We start from the raw sequence: 20,663 nt of genomic DNA, 5'->3' as shown, positions 1-20,663 counted from the left end.
AATTGATACCCTCCTGCTCACAATGCAACATATGGTATTTTTAAATTGCCAAGCATATGGAATCTCTGCTTTTAATTATAAACCTCAAATCTTTCAAATGAACATTAAGTTTCCTCTAGGATTCAGCCTAAATTGTACTTATACTCAAAGCCACTCCTTCCCCTCAGTCTCCTGGTCTCAAACGATTCTTCTGCCTTTGCCTCCCAAAGTGCTAGGATTATAGGTGTTAACCACCGCACCTGGCCTATGAGACAGTTTGTATGAGTCTTACCTGGGCTCTCTCCTTTAGAATTTCTCATGAGGCTATAATCAAGTTGTCAGCCAGGGCTGTGGTCTTGTCTGAAGTTCTGACTGGGAAAGGATCAGCTACCACGCTCACTTATACGGCCACTGGCAGGGTCCAGTTCCCCTGAGCTGTTGAGTTGAGGGCTCATTTTCTAGCTGGCTGTTGGTTGGAGGATGCCCTCAGTTCCTTGCCATGTGGGCCTTCTTGATAAAACAACTTGGTTCATCAAAGCCAGCAACAGAATGCATCTACTAGACTATACCATGTAACCTAATCATGGGAGTGACAACGCATCGTCCTTGCCATATTCTGTTGCTTTGAAACAAACTACTCAGCCAGCACTGATTCACAGGGAAGGAACAACACAAAGGCCTGGATGTGGAGGAAGGATCACCAGGGGCCATCTCAGAAGCTGTCCACTGCAGTATCATTATAGGGAAAAAAATGGAAGACATCTGTGTCCATGACCAGTTTATAAAAGCGCTGTCCATGGGCAAGTGGCTGTTTTCACACAGGAAAACATCTGTTTCCATAAAGGCAGCAAGTGCGGTCTGGGCCTTACTCAAATCTACAAGCTTTTATCTGCTTGGGCAGCATTACAGAGCTGGCTGCTGCCAGCGCTGTTTTCCTAAATTGACCTGGCTGAGGCAAGAATTAGATTTCAGAGAGAATCTTTCCACATAATGGCCTTTCAGATATTATATGAAAGAGTAACCATGGGCCTGTAATTTATTCCTCCCTCCTCAGGGATCTCTGAAGAAGTTTTGACTCTGACCAGAATTCTTTGCAAATATCGACTGATGGAATACACTAACATAGAAGACAAATGAGGGTCCTGAAAGGGTTGGTTATGTGCTGATTACTGATCTAGAAATGATTTCAGCATTACGTCCTAGTCCATTTAGATTGCTTATATTAAATTATCCTGCAAATCATGGGACACCGAGCTGAAGCATGCAAGTTATACATATAACCAGACAAGGCCATGAGTGTAGTGGAACTCCAGAACTCAGCAGCCTCCATGGCTAACGTGGCCCGTGTACTTGACATACTCCAAATCCAAAATACGTCTGGCATGGAAAAGGAAGCGAAGGAAGCTGTATCTGCGGATTAGGAGCCTTCCAGATGCTGTGTATATTGCTTCTTCTGTCTCTCTCTTTTTTTTTTTTAAATTATAGTTTAAGTTCTGGGGTACATGTGCAGAACGTGTAGGTTTGTTACATAGGTATACACATACCTTGGTGGTTTGCTGTATCCAATCCCCCATCATCTACATTAGGTATTTCTCCTAATGGTATCCCTCCCCAATCCCCCAACCCCTGCTATCCATTTCCTAGATCCTCCACCCCACAATAGGCCCCAGTGTGTGATGTTCCCCTCCTTGTGTCCATGTGTTCTCATTTTTCAACACTCACTCATGAGTGAGAACATGCGGTGTTTGGTTTTCTGTTCTTGTGTCAGTTTACTGAGAATGATGGTTTCTACATTCATCCATGTCCCTGCAAGGAACATGAACTCATCTTTTTTATGGCTGCATAGTATTCCATGGTGTATATGTGCCACAATTTTCTTATCCAGTCTATCACTGATGGGCATTTGGGTTGGTTCCAAGTCTTTGCTATTGTGAACAGTGCTGCAATAGACATATGTGGGCATGTGTCTTTATAATAGAATGATTTATAATCCTTTGGGCATATACCTAGTAATGAGATTGCTGGGTCAAATGGTATATTTCTAGATCTTTGAGGAATCACCACACTGTCTTCCACAATGGTTGTCTCTCTTGTCCAATGATGATTATGCATAAGCTTGATGATTCAGAAACAGTATAAATGATGAAGGTGGAGGCAACTTTGGATTGGTTAAATGGTAATTGGGGTGACACATCTACAGTTTTTGACAGCTTTGAGATATAACTGACATATAACAAATGGCATATACTTTAAGTTTTGGCATACGTATATATCCTTGAAATCATAAATACAATCAAGACAATGGATACTTATTTGATACCACTGACCCTAACCATGATAGACGCTATGATTTAGGGGTTCCCTAAATTTTCGCTTTTTATGTTTCATATTTTTAGCTAGGGGTCAAGAAGTACTCAAGAGAAAGTAGCCACAGTTATTACGTATGGGATTAATTGGTGGCAGAAATCTTCACACTTCCCAAAAGAAAGGTGAGACTAAAGAGGGAAATTATCAAGAAGAAAGAAAGAAGTGATGCTTGACTTACTCTGCTGGAACTGTTCCATTGCTGTTGAAAAATGGGATGAAAAAGGAGGAATCGAGAGGATCATTAGGAGGGTTTTGGCGGCATAATCTTGAGGCTTGAGAGGTAAAAATCCAGTATCATTGTTGGCTATGAAACGTGCATACCTTAAGAAGCCTGCTCAAAGTCACTGCATATAACTTAGCATGGATAAGTATAAATCCAATCATGAGGATTATGATTTGGAATAGAAAATACTTAAAGAGGTTGAATGTAATCCTTCAGTTAAAGCCATATGTCTTTTTTATGTAAATTAAATAAGGGTTTGGGATCTGCTCACCCACCCCTCAATGAGAGAATTCAAAGAACTAGAAAATGATGTGGATGGAATGGCCTGAGGGCAATAACTAAAATATGTGGAATTATTAACTCTTGGCAGTCAGTCCACCATAATCCACATTGGGGCTGGGAGGACAGTCTAAGAGGCCAAAAGGTGAAACTTGGAGAACATTGAGAGCTGTGGTAGACAATAACAATGTAATAGTTAAACTCTAATTTGGAAAATATGACAGGAAAAAGTATTCTCTCATTTCATCTTCTTTACCTAAGTGTATAATTGGGATGGATGTCATGTGAGAATGGAGGACTCTGCCCCTACATTATTAGACTGCATGTGTTCCATGTTCCATCGTCACCCTCCACCTGGATTCGCCTGAAATGATAAGAATCTTTGCAATTGCCTAAGACCTCTTCTGTAGAAAATATTAAGTAATACAGAGTTCCAAGAGTAAAAGAGAACATTAATGCTTTAATTAGCATTAATGATTGAAATAGTGATATTGACCTCTATTAATTATTTTCCTTAACTGATAAATGAAACTAATTTATATTTATGGTATACAATGTCGTAGTTTAATGTATTTTTGAACATAAGTTAGTATAGCCACTATAGAAAACAATGTAGAGGTTCCTCAAAAAACTCTAATTAGAACTGCCATATGGTAGTTTCAGCAATCCCACTTTTTGGTATATATCCAAAAAAAAAAAATAAAGTCAATATGTCAAAGAGCTATCTCCCATCCCATGTTAATTTCGGTATAATTCACAATAGCCAAGACATAGAATCAACCTGAGTGTCCATCAACCTTTAAAAATCAGGAAATCCATTAATTCTCTTTTAATGGCCCTTAGACACCAAAAAGGCAAAGTAGATAATCTACACATACTGATCGTGAACCAATGGGAGTTCATCTAGGTAGATCCACCACGGCCTTGGATGTGCTGTGAATACAATTTAAAGAAACAAAAAGCAAAACCAACACAATTTCACCAAAGAGCAATGGATCAAACGAGACCATTCAGTATAGATCTTAGCTCATGCTTTCTTTTCTACACCTATTTCAGAAGTCAATCAAGACCATTACCTCCACATGATATTAACAGGGCTTGCAAAAAGACATTCAAGTTCACCAGTATACTATCACAATCTAGTGTAGCTGCATTTGATCTTGAAAACCAGGAGTAAGTTGATAACATCAATGATATCTTAATTGCCTTCACAGGGGAAGAAGCAAAGTATTTAGAGACTGTGTCACCCATCTGTCTATAAAGCATGGCAGTAAATCCCAGTACAATTCAAGACCTGCCCCAGCCCCTGAAAATTTGGAAAAGAACATAAGCCAGATCACAAGAGGCTTTCCTCCTATCTTAAGAAATAATTTAGAATCTGATCTTGACCCTGTTACTAAACAGCCCAGAGACTGGAGAATCTGTTTGAGTTATGGCATAATCACAACTTCCACTCTGGGATATTGTTAGTCCTTTCCACAAAGTCACTAGAAATAAATGTGAGATTGAATTGTGCCCTGATAGAAACAAGCAAATGAAAGATTTATAAAGGGCTGTCAATCAGGCAGTGTCTCTTGAGCCTTATGACCTGAATGCACAAATGATTGTATAAGTGTCAACAACTGGAACACACACAGACTAGAGCTTTTGGCAGAAATCAATATTGCTGCTCAGTGGAGACGGCAGAGATTTTGGACTTGAAAGGGGTCTGATGCAGCTGCTCAATTTAGCCCTTTAGAAATATAATTGTGAGCTTGTTGTTGGGCATTGGCAGAAATTGCTCCTACATCAAGTAACCCAGGCACTCCTGAAACCAGAAACACCCATCATGACTTGGGTGATGTCTGAGAAACACTCAAATCGAGGAAACGCCTCAATGGAGCATGCCGTTAAATGGAAACAGTGCTCAAGAATACACTTTAGCCAGGGGTTCTGAAGTTCACAGCATTTATGAATAGATGTCTCCCTTGCAATGTGGAGCCAATAGTAACTCTTCCTATCCTTTCCAGCCCACCCTGATCCACAGCCCAAGGATCTCCCTGCTGTAGCTGCTGAATTGTCTGAAACTGTAAATTCTCTCCTGGATATACAAAATAGCTGCTAAGTTTACTGACTGGATTTCATGACACTGTTTCGGAAATTCAGTGGTTATCTGTCCTGCGTATATGGTAAATCCTTGGTGCGAGAAGGAAAAAGGGCTGAAAGGGCATTTACATCAATCTGAAATAGACTCACTAACTCAAGTAGGGACACTAGAGGGAGCTATCTTTCAGGAGACAGGCTATGGCTGATGAAGCAACCTGAGAACAGTGAGGATTACTAGACTCATCAAACATCAAGCTTGCCAGCAACTCTGGGAAAGAGCATCTGCCTTTGCTCAGGGGACTTTTTAAAAATAATGGAATCAGATGTATTTAACATACATTGACGCTACTGACAAGATGTCACTGGAAGTGTGCAGTCCAATAAGGTAGCTGCAGCTACATACTACATATGGCTGTTGAGCATTTGAAGAGTGGCAAGTTCAAATGAGAACTGTCATATGCATACAATACTTACGGGATTTCAAAGACGGTACCAAAAAAGTGCAAAATGCTCCATTAATAATATTATACTGACAACATGCCAAATTAATACTATTTGGATATGTTTAAATAAATTGTACTATAAAAACGTTAAATTTTATCTACTTCTTTTTCCTTTTTTAGTATCCTTCTTAAAAATTTAAAATTAATATATGTGGTCCGCATTATATTTCTCCTTAACACTATGCCTCTGGATTGCTTATTTTAAGTTACCCTATAATTTATGGGCTTTGGCTGGCAGGAATCGTGGAAAGTGAACATGCAGCCAGAACAGGTTTATCTCACACACACACACACACACACACACACACACACACGAGAGAGAGAGAGAGAGAGAGAGAGGAGAGAGAGAGAGAGAGATTGATAATTAGGAAACTTTTCAAAACTAGTTTAAAAAATAAAGAGATGAAACAACATTTCAAAAATGTTCAAGCCACAAGTGCAAAATGAGAAATTTGACATAAATCCTATCATGAAAACCAGGTTAATGTTAATTGAATGCAAACCAGAAGAGCTGTATTTTCTTCACTAAAGGAAAAGATTCTGGAAAAATACCGACAGAATCATCAGAGGGGAAGACAAAGGAAAGTAATAAATGGATATATTTTCAATGTTAAACCATAACAGGAAATTAAAACAAATAATTAATTGGCTTGTTACTCTGATTTTAACTCATGTATTGGTAAAAAATCTTCTATGTACATTAACCCATTCTTTTTAATATATTTATTTATTTATCCAATGTATTTGTTTATTGATTTAATATGTTTATGTATTTATTACATCTATTTATAAAACAAGTACTAGTCAAGGTACTGTACTGTTCTTGTCATTTGAGACACATTAGTGAACAAACTCGACAAAACTTGTTTTCTGTTCATTACCCTTACAAAAAGTGAACAAAAATAAGATCTTGTATATGATGAACATATTTGAAAATCATAATAAAATGGATGATTTTCTTCCCTAATTAAAAAAATCTACATTGACAGCTGTACTCATTTCCAAGGACTGGTGTTATATTGTATCACAAACTGAGTGACTTTCTACAACATAATTTATTCTGTCACCATTCTGGAGACTAGAAGTCCCAAATGTAGGGCTCAGGGGATTCTTTCTTCCCTCTTCCAGATTCTGCCTGCCCCAGGTGCTTCTTGATTTCTGGCAGTATAACGCCAACATTTGCTCCTGTCTTCATATGGCCTTCTTCCCTCTGTGTCTGTGTCTGTCTCTTTTCTCTTCTTATAAGGATTCCAGTCACATTAGATTAAGAACCACTTTAATTCAGTATGACCTTATCTTAACTTGATCACATCTGAAAAGATCCCATTTCCAAATCAGGTCACAGTCACAGATACTGGGGGCTAGGATTTTAACACATCTTGTTGGGGAAACACAATTCAACTCATAACAACACTCTAGTAGGAATCCCAAATAAACTAACTGTGTCAAGAGTCTTCAAGACCAGAGCCCAGTTCAATGATCATTAGAAGAACTCACAGGATTCATGGTGAAGATTTATTGAATGGAAAGAATGCAAAACATAATCGACAAAGAAAAAAACGGATTATGGGGAGAAGTCAGTAAGAATCAGGTGCAAGATTCCAAGGGTCCTTTTCCAATAGAGTCACATGAGGTGTGCATAATTCCTCCAGCAGTGAGTTGTGACAATATATGTGAAATATTGTATATTGGGAGTTTATTAGAGACTCAGTGCCCAGGGTTTTGATCTGGAGCTGATTTTGCAGGCACCCTCTGCTTAGCATGTACCAAAATTACAGACTCCCCGAAGGTAAGCAGATGTTTAACACGAACTACGTTATTTGCATAGTCTAGTCACAATGAGTCATCCTTATTATTTAAAGAAAGTTTATGTCAGTGGAGAGAAGTTTTGATCATCTACATTTCCAGATGACAGCCAAGCTTGTATGCAGGCTTTTCTAAGGATAGCAGTGTCAGGTTGGCGCTTTTGGTGTCACACTTTCTGCACACTGACAAAAGAGAAAAGTCAAAAGTTGTTTTAAAAAAAGGGTTTCTCTCAAAAGCCACCTGGATCATTTAGTTAAATCATACAAGGATCTTATAATGTTCACATCATAACTATTCTATGAAATAGAATATGTTAGACAAGAACCAGCTAATTTAGGCAAATAGTCATGATATCAAAATTAATCAACATCAAAGATGGTCTTACGTTTTTTATTATTTGATATTCATTATTACTATTATAAACTTCTATTTGGGATTCCTTTTCATAAATCTCTTTCATATCAAGTCATATTCAGAACTGTGAAACTCTTACATCTCTTGTTTTATCAGTTAGAGCTTTAATAACACAATAATCTAAATCACACGTTCTCTGTAGGGGCACTATCTCACCCAAGGAAGAAAAAAATGGTTCTTGGAAAAAAGGAGCCTTACTCTTTTTATATGTAAAACAATAGATATGCATACAATACACACATAGGTAAATAGATATATGTGGTGTTAAAATTCCATGGTGGGAGCCAGGAATAAAACAAGTTAATAAATTATCTCATATTACTTACATTTATTCTATTTAATCTGTCCATCTATCATCTATTTTTCTAACACTATATATCTGGAAGGACTCAAATCAAGTTGTTACTGTAACATCTGACCAGTGAGATCAGGGTGAATATAAGAAAAGACTTGATTTTTATACTTCATGCTTTCTTTTACAATGATCATTTTTACATAACAATGTAATAAACACAAAGTCATTTAGTCAACTGAAAGAATCAGCAAAATACACACTCATTTGTCTTGAAGAGACATCCATTTCAGTTACACACATGGTGAAATTCAGAACTTCTTAATCAAATCAATGACTCCATCTGAGGTGAAAAAAATCAATACGGAGTTTCCTAGTTGAAGGCAGAGATTGACTAAAGAAAAGCTAAAACCCAAGATACAGTGCTATCAAGTGAGGTGGTATTTTGAAGAAAAGACCTGTCAAATATTCTCTATTTCAAAAGTGTCATTGGGCCAAGCTTTATAGATGAGACCAGATTTTCTGTGTGATGCAAACACACATACATACACACACACACACACACACACAAACACACACACACACACACACAGACTCAAGAAATTGGCTTGTAGAAATATGAAGTAAAGTTTTAAGATAATTGGCATAAAAGTAACACTTTTTTGGATCATTTTTGAATTAACATAGTGATGCAGAAGTGCCAAGTAGGAAAGAGCATGGTCTCTTTAAATGATATGGAAGGTGGGGAAGGAAAGTTCTAGGTTGAGAAAGGTGGGTTCCTAGGTAGGACTCCACCCCCACCTAGGTGAGGGCAGGCATTTCTGGCCCAAATGTTGCATTTCCCAAGACCACCTTGGCATGCCACGCCCCCATCCTGGGCCTATAAAAACCTGAGACCCCAGCGGGCAGACACAGAAGCCGCTGGATGGCTGGACGTTGCAAGGAACACATTGGGGAAAGAATACACTGTTGGCTGGCTAGGACAGTACGAAGAGAGCTCAGCGGCCCGACGCCAGGGGAAACCCATCTCCTTTCTGGCTCCCCTATCTGTTGAAAGCTACTTCTACTCAGTAAAAACCTTACATTCATTCTCCAAGCCCATGTGTGATCTGATTCTTCCGATATGCCAAGGGAAGAAATCCCGGGATACAGAAATCCCTCTGTCCTCGTGATAAGGAATGGGATCTAATTGAGCTGGTTAACACAGGCTGCCTATAGACAGCAAACTAAGAGGCCACCCTGTAACATACACCCACTAGGGCTTCAGGAGCTGTAAATATTTTCCCCTAGACACTGCCATGGAGTCAGAGCCCCACAGCCTGCCCATCTGTATGCTCCTCTAAAGATCTGAGCAGAGGGGAACTGAAGAAGTGAGCTGCACCCCCATCACACACCCTGCCAGGAGGATAAGGGAATCTTTCCCATTTCAATAGTAATATCTATAATCTTTCCTGTTTCAATAGTAGTACCTATAATGGTCCATCATTTGGCCATGAGATAATATATAAAATCTGAAGTATCCCTAAACATTTTTTGAGATAACAACAAAAAACTCAAGGAATTATTGAAAAGAGAAGCAATCGGATTTTGGGGGAGTGATTGTTTTCAAGGGATTTAAAATACATAATAAGATTCTCATAGCAAAAAGGTTTTGGGTTTCATCATGAGAAAGTAAAGATAATAGTATATGAGGCTGCCCACATAATAAATTACCGACTGAAAATAAACCTGAGTACAAGTAAGTTATTTTCTTCTTTCAAATTCATGGAAGAGTGTTGGGAACATTACAATCAGGAGAGTTGTTACAAAGCTTATGTATTTGAAAGCTCATCCTCAGAATTTTCCTAAAGATCTTTCAGATTAATTCACCCCACAATAATTACATTGATACTTTCAGCATTACTTAAAATTCCTGGTTTAATTAAATATACACATTGCTACATATCTATAATCTATATTTATATATCTATGTTTCTATTGAATCTTTAGTTTCTTTATGTGAAGAAATCTGTTTGACTGTACTATTAAAATAAATGTTGTGCTTTTTCTTCTCCCATCTAGAAGCCTTCCATATTGAATTTTTTGTACATACTAATCACTAATTGTGCTACTAAAAATAATTTTTGTTGTGTATTTTTCTCTTTCACTTATAAACACATTTTATAATGCCAGCATTATACCAAAACAAGCCAAAAAAATTACCATGTTAATAGACCACAGATCAATCCCTCATGTACATACAAATGAAATTTCTTTCCAGAATTTTAAAGGGCACCTGTGAAGAATTTACAGGTAACAGCAATCCCAGCAGTGAAAGACTCTGGATTTTCACTAAGATCAGTAACGAGGCAAGAATTTCTCTTTTACAACCTGTATTAAACATTGCACTGGAAGCATAACCATACAATAAGGCAAGAAGAAGAAACAAAACACAGAAAATGGAAAGAAAGAAGTAACTACAGATGGTTGTCTGTCTTCAAATTACCTTTTTTGAAAAAACTTTCAAGTTCTAATAAAAATTTTATGGCAAAATAGGGTATAGGTTTTATCATTAGAAAGTAAGGCAGAAATGAAAACAGAAGACATGATTGTGTATACAGAAAATGCTAAGGAAGTTTTTTTAAAGTTGCTGCTAAAACTCATATGGGAAGCTAATAATGTAACACAATGAAATACATATATATTCTTATAAGAATTGTAAATTCAAATTTAAAAAGAATGGTTTATTGTAGCATCAAAAAATTAAAATAATAGGAATAGATTTAAAATTGATATAAGATCTGTATTTTCAAAAATGGAAAAAGCATAGTGCATAGAGAAATGAAAAAGGATGAAAGTAAATGGAGAGATACAACATTCTTGAGAATCAGAAAGCTGAGTATTGTTAAGACCTCAATTCTCTTTAAACCAATCTTTACATTCAAGGCAATCCCATGCAAAGATCCTACAGACATTTTAAGTGAAACGTATGCACTAATTCTAAAATTTATATGGCCATTCAAAAGACATAGAAGAGCTCATTGTATACAAAAAGAACAAAGTAGAGGGACTTACACTAATTTCAAGTCTTATTAAAGCTACATTAATCAAAATGGTGTAGCATTTTACATTTTAAATTTTACGTAAAAAAAATGTAAAAATAGGTCAATGAAAGAAAATAGAGTGTCTAGACCAGGTGAGGTGGCTCATGCCTATAATCCCAGCACTTTGGGAGGCTGAAGAGGATGGATAACCTAAAGTCAGGAGTTCGAGATCAGCCAGGCCAACACAGCAAAACCCCATATACGGTGAAAAATGCATAAATTAGTTGGGTGCAGTGGCATATACCTGTAGTTCCAGCTACTTGCAAGGCTGAGGAAGGAAAATTAATCATTTGAACCTGCAAGGGGGCAGTAAGCCAAGATCACACCATTGCACTCCAGAATGGCTGGGTGACAGAGCAACACCCCGTCTCAAAAAAAAAAAAAAGAAAAGAAAAGAAAAGAAAGTGTCTACAAATATGCCCATGGGTGTAATAACCATTTTTCAACAAAGTTGCCTAGATAATTCAATAGCGAAAATGTTTTCTTTTCAATAAATCCAACAAAAACAATTGGATGTCCAAACGAAAAATACAAGAACTTTGTTTCTTATCCTGTATCACACACAAAGTTATGTAAAAATAGATGTAGTTGAAACTTTGAAAGGTAAATTATAAATACAACTTCTGGGAAAAATTAAATCATATCCTCATAACATTCAGGAATGCAATGATTTCTATATAGAACAACACAAATCATTTTAAAAATCTGATATTTGAAAGGCATAAATAAGGAAATGTATCACAAAATAAAAAATTAGATTTTATCAAAACTTTAGAAGTCTAAACTTCAATAAGACAGTAAAAATTACATAAGTGGGAATATCAAGAATCAATTTTAAATTACATTATAAATTAGATTTATATGTCATTAGATTTCACATCAAGAATAGATTATGCATTACATAATTGGGCATATCAAGAATAGATTAATAATCCTGACAACTATAACTCAATAACAAAGCAAACTACCTAACTTTAAAATGTGCAACCTGTGGCCAGGCATGGTTGCTCACACCTGTAATCCCAGCACTTTGGGAGGCCAAGATGAGCAGATCACGTGGTCAGGAGATCAAAACCATCCTGGCTAACAAAGTGAAGCCCTGTCTCTATTAAAAATACAAAAAAATTAGCCAGGAGTGTTGGCACATGCCTGTAGTTCCAGCTACTCAGGAGGCTGAGGCAGGAGAACTGCTTGGACCCAGGAGGTGGAGGTTTCAGCGAGCCAAGATTGCACCACTGCACTCCAGCCTAGATAGAGATTCCATCTCAAAAAAATAAATAATATAAAACAAAAAAGAACATTGAAAATGGCACAAAAACAAGGAGAGACAAAGTATTTCAATAGACATTTCTTCAAAGAAGACATATATATGACTAATAAGAATATTTTAAAATCTTCAAAATCAATAGTCATTAGCGAATGCAAGTTAAAAACACAATGAAATACCACTTGACGTTCTCCTAAGTGGCTATTCACAATAGCAAAGACTTGGAACCAACCTAAATGCCCATCAATGATAGAGTGGATAAAGAAAATGTGGCACATATACACCATGGAACACCATCAAAAAGGATGAGTTCGTGTCCTTACAGAGACATGGATGAAGCTGGAAGCCATCATTCTCAGCAAACTAAAACAGGAACAGAAAACCAAACACCACATATTCTTACTCATAAGTGGGAGAGAACACTGAGAACCCATGGACACAGCAAGGGGAACGTCAGACACCAGGGTCTGTCAGGGGGTGGGGAGCTAGGGGACGGATAGCATTAGGAGTAATACCTAATGTAGATGATGGATTGATGGGCGCAGCAAACCTCTATGGCACGTGCATACCTACGTAACAAACCTGCACGCTCTGCACAAAGGCAGAAAATAAAAAGTGTTGGCAAGGACGTAGAGAAATCAGATCCCTGATATGTTGCCTGTGAGAATGTAAAATGATACAATTCTGCTTTAGAAAGCAGATATTGCTTTAGAAAGTTAAATATAAAATTGCTATATGATTCAGCAATTTTACTCCTAGGTATACACCTAAGAGAACTGAAAATATATGCCCACGCAAACACTTGTACATGAATACTCCTCACAGCACTGTTCATAGTTGCCAAAAAGTGAAAAATTCCACGTCTATCAACTGATGAAAAAATTAAATTTGTTATATCCATAAGTTAAATATTATTCAGCCATAAAAAGGAGTACACTACTGATTCATGCAGGAACATGCACAAACCTTGACAACATGCTAAGTGAAAGAAGCCAGCCACAAAAAGCTACAAATTGTATGATTCAATTTATATGAAATGCCAAGAATATACAATCTCATTGAGACAGAAAGTAGATTTGTGGTTGCCAGTAGCTGGAGGAGGGTAGAAAGCTCTTCTAATAATAATTGACAGCTTTATAAATAAATATATTAAAAGTAACTAAATTGTATACTTTAAAGGGTGATTTTGTAATATGTAAATTATATATGTCAATTAAAATTTAACTAAAACCTGAACCATAATAATGATATCAACTTAATATTTTAACTTCAAACTCATAAATGTATATACCCCTAATAGTGTTTGGAAGAATACTTAAGGCCTTTCTATGACTGTGATCCAGTATTATCTCTCTATAATTTTCTCAAGAACCAAATAATGTATAAAGCATCTTTTTAGAATCCCAGTTCTACATCACTTCAAACTTAGTGAAAAATTAGACATTTTTTGGATCATTCTGAGGGCTAAATTCCTCCAGATATTTTTCTGGTCTTCTACAGTTATCTCTCCAATACCTAATTTGCTGAGATTTTAAATCTACTCTTTAGAGTCTCTTTGAAGCTTCTAATTTCATTTCAAATTGAACCACAAGCTTCCTCCGCTTTAGACTCATTTAATCATAGTTTTGGTATTTAATTAAAACATGTAACAACTACAAGTAGCATACGCAGTTTTGAAGAGAACATAACCAGTTCTTGGCAAGTATACAATTCAACTGGTATAAATGGAAGGGCAAGGGCAGGAAAAAGGAAGAGCATCTAAGGCACAAGTCAACAGGTGACCAAAAAAAAAAAAAAAAACAACATTGAGAGACCAGTTAGTTCCAGGACATTTGTATACAGAAGTTAGAGTACATAACTGCTATTATACTTCAGCATGATATTAAGGTATGGATGAGTCTGAATATGGGAAAGGTCATTGCATACATATATTAATATGATAGCATGGACCATAGAACAGATTTTGGGGAACATATAAACAGAGAAATTTGACTAGTGTTTATCTACCCATGTATAAACCTGTGCCCTTAGTTGGGGATAAAAGATTCTCTGGTCCAGTTTCTAGTACTTTTACTGCAATAAATAAATAAAAATAAAAAGGTGATTGCTAAACTTTGAAGAATATAAGCATCCCCGCCCACATAGAGTCCCACTTCTGTATTTCCACTCTACTCATTACGGATATCTAATTATTGCCTTGAAACAGATTATATGCCCTGGGTCTAAATAATGTCCTTTTCAGCTTTGGAAATGACTTTTCTCATCTTTTAAATGGCTACAATCATCACTGTGTTGGCAGATAATGGGCACCAAAGATGTCCACACCCTAGTTTTCTGTGAATATATTGCCTTACATCATAAAAGGAACTGCGTAGGCAAGAGTAAATCTTCCTGTGATGAGAAGATTATCGTTGATTACTAAAGTAGGCTCAGTTTAATCACATGGCTTTCTAAAAGTAGAACAAGGCAGATGAGTATATCAGATGCAACATGAGAAGGACTTGACCAACTCTAGGTGGCTTTAACGATGGAGAAAGAGGCCATGAGTCATAGAATGTGGGTAGCTCCTAGAAGCAAGGAAATGAAGACCTCAGTCCTACAACTACATATAACTGAATTATGCCAATAATCTGAATGAGCAAAGAATGAGATTCTCCTAGGGCCTCTAGAGAGAAACACAGCCTGCCCACACCTCGATTTTTGCCCAGTAAAACCTTTGCTAGACCTAGATCTACAGAAATGTAAAATAATAAATGTATATTGATTTAAGTCACTAAATTTGTGTTAACTTTTAATAGCCACAATAAAAAAACTAATAAAATGAGCTCATCCTCACAGAATTGGGACTAATTTTAAATTAGACACTTCATGTAAAAAGCATATAGCATTCCTGATACTAAGTTGTTAGTAGTTTCGGCATTGTTCTTTTGTTATTGTTAGTCTCACGGCACTTAGAACATGAGGCACTGTTTTACAGATATAGTTTCGAAAACAGATTGTATGCACCTTGATGGCAACAGTCATACCTAGTTTATCTTGCAGTACTCATGCTAGCCATACCGTTGTAGGTTTTAAAATTATGTTGTGTATGTGAAATTAAATAAACAACTGGACAGAATTGCAGGATTTTGCGTTTTCATATACTTAGAATTCTGAGCTAAATTATTACAGAAACACTTGGGAGTTGCTTCCTCTACCCAACCAATGTGAAACTAAGGGAAAAGAAGAAAAAATGCAAGTAAACTGTCTTTTGTAGTTGGTCTTCGATAAGCAAGAACATGGCCAATAGTGAACTAAGGAATGAAAAGCATTACACAACACTAAATGGGTTGCCACACTGGTAGCTTTGACATAGTTGTTGCTAGAGACAAATTTTATGAAGGACAATACATGAAGTCTATATGCACTGCTTAAGTGATGTGGATAGGAGTTATTATTTTCCTCTCATTCTGCTCAGTAAGACTTAGTAGAAAAGATGAACAAGCAACAGTAAGAATAGTTCTTCCATCTCTTCTATAAATTTCTTACCAGCCAGTATTAAAGCTGTCCCAAATTTAAGCCTGTTTGTGTTACCATATACACAGAATACTTATCAGGGATCATACCAAAGAATATTAGAATAGAAAGAATCTTTAAGAATTTGAATTGAATTACAAGACACCCTGATACTTAGGCACATTTTTTCCTAAGCTTCTATTTGCTTTGCTCAAAGTAGTATCTCCAGAGCTGCAAAGCACAATTTTCACTGCTTTGGGAAAAAAAGTCGTCTTTTCTGAGAGTCAAGTATATCCGGATAATTACTTATTTGAGGTTTACAAACACAACCTTTGATACATTGGAAAGCAAACATGTAAGACAAGTTAAAACAAGAAAGGTATGTTCATAATATACTATTATTTTGGTTTAGGTATCATTTTATCCTTAAATCTTTGAGCATATACAGGAAAAACACAATCTAGAGACTCACAGGATTTGTGCTCCTCTTTCTGCGCAGACTCTCCAATGGCCCCATGGTTTCCTTCTCATGCTTTTACTCTTGCATAATCTTATCCCTTTGAGTATAGGTCAGACTTCTGATTTTCTTCTAACCTGAGAATACAGCAAAAGTGACATGCTATACGTAATTATGGCATGTAAGATTGCTACAATTGTCTCCCTAGGAGACACTATTCCCTTGCTGGCTTTGAAGAAGCCAGCTGCCATGTTATAAGTTAGAATATGGAGAAGGCCACATGACAACCAACCCATGGTGGCCTCTGTCCAGCAGCTGGTGAAAAAGTCAGAACCCTCAGTCTCATAACTTGCAAGAAGACTGAATTTTGCCAACAATCACATGAGCTTAATGGGAGATTCTCCTCCAGTTGAGCCTTAGATGAGACTAGTACTCTGGCTAACATATTGATCGCAGCTTTGTTAAACCCTTAATTGAGACACTAACTAAATTATGCCTTGACTCATGACACAGAAAATATAAGATGATAAATTGTGTTGTTTTAAGCGATAGCTAATATACTAGGTTTCAAAACCTTTTCTGTGAAGGTTGAGAAAAGTTTCTTAATATGAGCTATTGCCTCATATTTCTTAAAGTATAAATACTAAATCAACACAATAACATCAATTGACTCATTATGATACTACATATATGAACTGACTGACAAGTGAAAGCTTCCATCTCTAAGATGTTTCAAGACTATATATAAATTGTTGGTTAAATGTTTCACTTGGGTGCCCACTTAATTTAATTTTCTATAAAGCTTTTTGTAAATCTCTTTTTTCTTTCTTACCTTTGTTATATCTACTAACCAAATCAGGCAAGTTCACATAATAAGTATTTCTAAAATTCATCTGGTTTTCTTAATTCCTAGTCATGAGCCCTGATTTGAGAGCTATCAAATTCCACCCTTGACTGTATCAACTGCATTCTGATCTCAACACTTCACTCTCAACTCTTTTTCCCCTCCCTTCATTTTTATGTAAAACCAGAGTGACATTTCCTACATAAACATGTAATTACATCAGTCAGATTCTCTGCTTTCCCAAGTATTTGGGAAAAGGCTAAACTCTTCAGTATAACTCCTCTCGTGCCCTAGGTTTTATTAATTTCATCTGCCTAGCTAAAAGAAACACATTTTGTTTCCTCAAGGATAAGGATTACATGTCTTAATCACTTTATTCTCAGCATTCTGCATGTCTGATTCAAGCCTGAAACAAATTTTACAGTTAGTATTTGTTGAAGTAATACATGAAGCAAATAAATAACATATTTTAAATGTATATCATCAGAACATGAATCTCATATATATTTTGTACATTTATTTTCTGTACCTATTTATCATTAAACTTTAAATAAAACATCTGAAAGGTATGTACAGAGGTGAAGTCAGCAAGATGGTAGAAAAGCAGTTTTCTACCCCTGAGAAAGCAGAGCTCAGCACAGAGAGACCCTATTGGTTTGCTGTTTCTCCCACAAGGGAAAGTTAGAGCATAATGAGAGAGTATCTGGCACCTTCAGCTATGTGGGGTATTGCCCAAGAGGCCCACATTTTCTCATCTTACCCGAAATACTGAAGTAATCACCATGGTTAAGCGGTTGAGAGAGGCTGGGAGCAGAGAAGTAAAGCTCCAGAACCTACTAAACACTCCACAGACTCCATCAAGAAGCCCTCCCATCAGTCACTTAGCAAGCCTCACCTGTGAACTCCTTCTAACTAGCCAACAGGAGTTGGGCAGTTAGAAGGAGTTCACAAGAGTTCAAATACTCAATGTGCCTCACTCTTTCACACAGGCCAGATCATCAGAAACACCTTTGTGAGTGGCAACTGCAAACAACTGGTACAGACAGATATCCCAACTCTGCATGATTGGGAGAAAGCACACAAATTTGAGTATTTTAGGGTGCCACCCTCAAAAGAGCAGAAGGGTATCAGCACCAGCTTTGAATATTCAAGAGAAGGCATACAACATTAAGAATTCTCCTTCATAGAAAACAAGAAGTGTACAGCAGGCACATCTATAGAAAAAGTCTGAAAGAGCCTTGAAATTCCTGAGTTGTTTGGCGAAGGTATTTCTCTCCTGTAGTCAGTCAGTAAAAATTAGAGGAGATGACTTCTTTAAATGTTAATAAAAAACACAGGACTCAGGGATCATGAAAAATCAAGAAACATGACACCACTGAAAGAACACAAAAATATTTCACTAACCATCTCCAAAGAAATGAAGATAGACAAACTGCCTGACAATTCAAAATAATTGTTCAATGGAAGCTCAGTGAGCTACAACAACACAGAGAGGCAATTCAATAAAAACAGAAAACCAGTATGTAAACAAAATTGGAAGTTCAGTAAAAAGATAGATATCATAAAAAAGAACCAAAGAAAATGTTGTAGCTGAAAAAAACAGTGAATGGATTTAAAATGCAATAGAAAACATTAGCAACAGACTTGATGGAGCAAACAAAAAGAATCTGTGAACTCAGAGACAGATCATTTGAACATACCCAGTCAGAGGAGAGGAAAAAATGAATGAAAATGAATGAAGGAAGACTATGAGATTTATGAACACCATCATTAGAGCTAACTTTTGCCTAATGGGTGTAAAATAAAGAGAAAGAAAGGGCTAGAACGCTTATTTAGAAATATAATGGCTAAAAAATGCTCAAATGTAGGTAGACATATGAGCATCTAGGCATATAAAGCTCAAACTTTTCCAATAAGCTTCAGTCCAAAGAATACTTTACCAAGAAATAGAATCAAACTCCAATCAAAGATTATAAACACACACAAAAATATAAAACTTAAACAGAGAATGTTGAAAGCACCAGGAGAAAAGAGACCAATGATACATAAGGAAATTCCCTCAGACTATCAGTTGATTTATCAGCAGAAACCTTGTAGGCCAAGAAAAAGTAGCATGATATATGTAAAGTGCTGAAAGAAAAACAAACTGCCAACCAAAAATGCTTGACCCAGAAAAACTTGTCCAGAAATGGAAGGGAGATAAAGACTTCCCCAGATGAACACAAGCTGAGGATGTTCATCATCACCAGACCTGTTCTACACAAAATGATAAGGGAGGTCTCTGAGTTGAAAGAAAATGACAGTAACTTGTAAAATAAAAACATACGAAGGTATAAAACTCACATGAAGTGGTAAATTATATTGTCTTAGAAAACAAAGGTATTAAAAATAATTATAGCTATGACAACTTAATAAAAAGATATAAATTGTGATCTCAGAAGCATACTATTCAAGGGGAGTGTAGTTTTTATATGTGACTGAAGCAAAGTTATTATTAGCTTAAAATAGCTTGTTACAACTCTAAAATGTTTTACGTAAGCCTCATGTAACTACAAAGCAAAAATCTACGGTAGATATACAAAAGATAAAGAGAAAAGAATTAAAAGATAAATTAAAAAAGGAAGAGAGCAAGAAAGGAAGAAAAGAACAAAGTATCCAGAAAACAATTATCAAAATGGCAGTAATACCTGTCAATAAAGTAAATAGACTAAAATCTACAACAAAAACATTGAGTGTCTAAATTGATAAAATAAGATCCAATTTTACGACTAGCCTAAAAAGACTCACTTCACCTATAAGAACACACGTAGGCTGAAAATGAAAGAATGGGAGAAGATTTTCCATGCAAATGGAAACCAAGATAGCTGTACTGTATCAGAAAAAAAATAGACTTTAAGTCAAAAACAAGAACAAGTGATAAAGAGGGCTGTCAAATAATACTAAAAGGGATGATTTCTCAAGATGATATAACAACCGTAAATATAGATGCACCCAAAATAGGAGCAACTGAATAGATGAAGCAAATATTAAGAGATCTGAAAGGAAAAATAGAGTAATGCAATAATTATGAAGGATAGCCATACATCACTTTCAACAATGGATATATCATCCGGACAGAAAAATCAGTAAGAAAAAATTGGACTTAAACCATACTTTACACTAAATGGAACCAACAAATATACACAGAACATAACATCCAACAGCAGCAGAATACACATTTATCTCAATCACACATAAAATATTCTCCAGGATAAATAACAGCTTAGGCCACAAAACAACTCTTAACCAATTTAAGAAGATTGAAATCATAAAAATCATCTTTCCCAAACCTAATGGTATAAAACTAGAAGTCAATACAGGAGAAAAATTAGAATATGTATAAATACATGGAAATTAAATAACACAATCCTCATCAATGAAGGGGTCAAAAAAGAAATCAAAAGGGAAATTTAAAAATATTTTGAGATGAATGAAAATTAAACATACAAAAGTAATGGGATGCAACAAAAGTAGATCTAGCAGAAAATAGTAATAAATGCCTACATTAAAAAGGAAGAAATATCTCAAAT

At 36.2% G+C, this 20,663-nt stretch overlaps 1 long non-coding RNA gene across 1 annotated transcript in view; it reads right to left on the bottom strand.

Annotated features, from left to right (window-relative positions):
* Positions 1–20,663, bottom strand: part of LOC105706778 (uncharacterized) — a 208,040-nt gene that overhangs the window by 142,976 nt on the left and 44,401 nt on the right. Inside the window, exon 2 of the long non-coding RNA XR_001104917.2 lies at positions 16,266–16,387. This is a non-coding gene — a long non-coding RNA (uncharacterized LOC105706778). The remainder of the gene's footprint in view (positions 1–16,265; positions 16,388–20,663) is intronic.

Source organism: Aotus nancymaae, unplaced genomic scaffold, assembly GCF_030222135.1.
Source record: "Aotus nancymaae isolate 86718 unplaced genomic scaffold, 86718_ANA_hifiasm-v0.15.2.pri h1tg000030l, whole genome shotgun sequence".
NCBI lineage: Eukaryota > Metazoa > Chordata > Mammalia > Primates > Aotidae > Aotus > Aotus nancymaae.
Note: the sequence above shows the minus strand (reverse complement) of the source record. Positions and strands in the feature narration are given on the sequence as shown.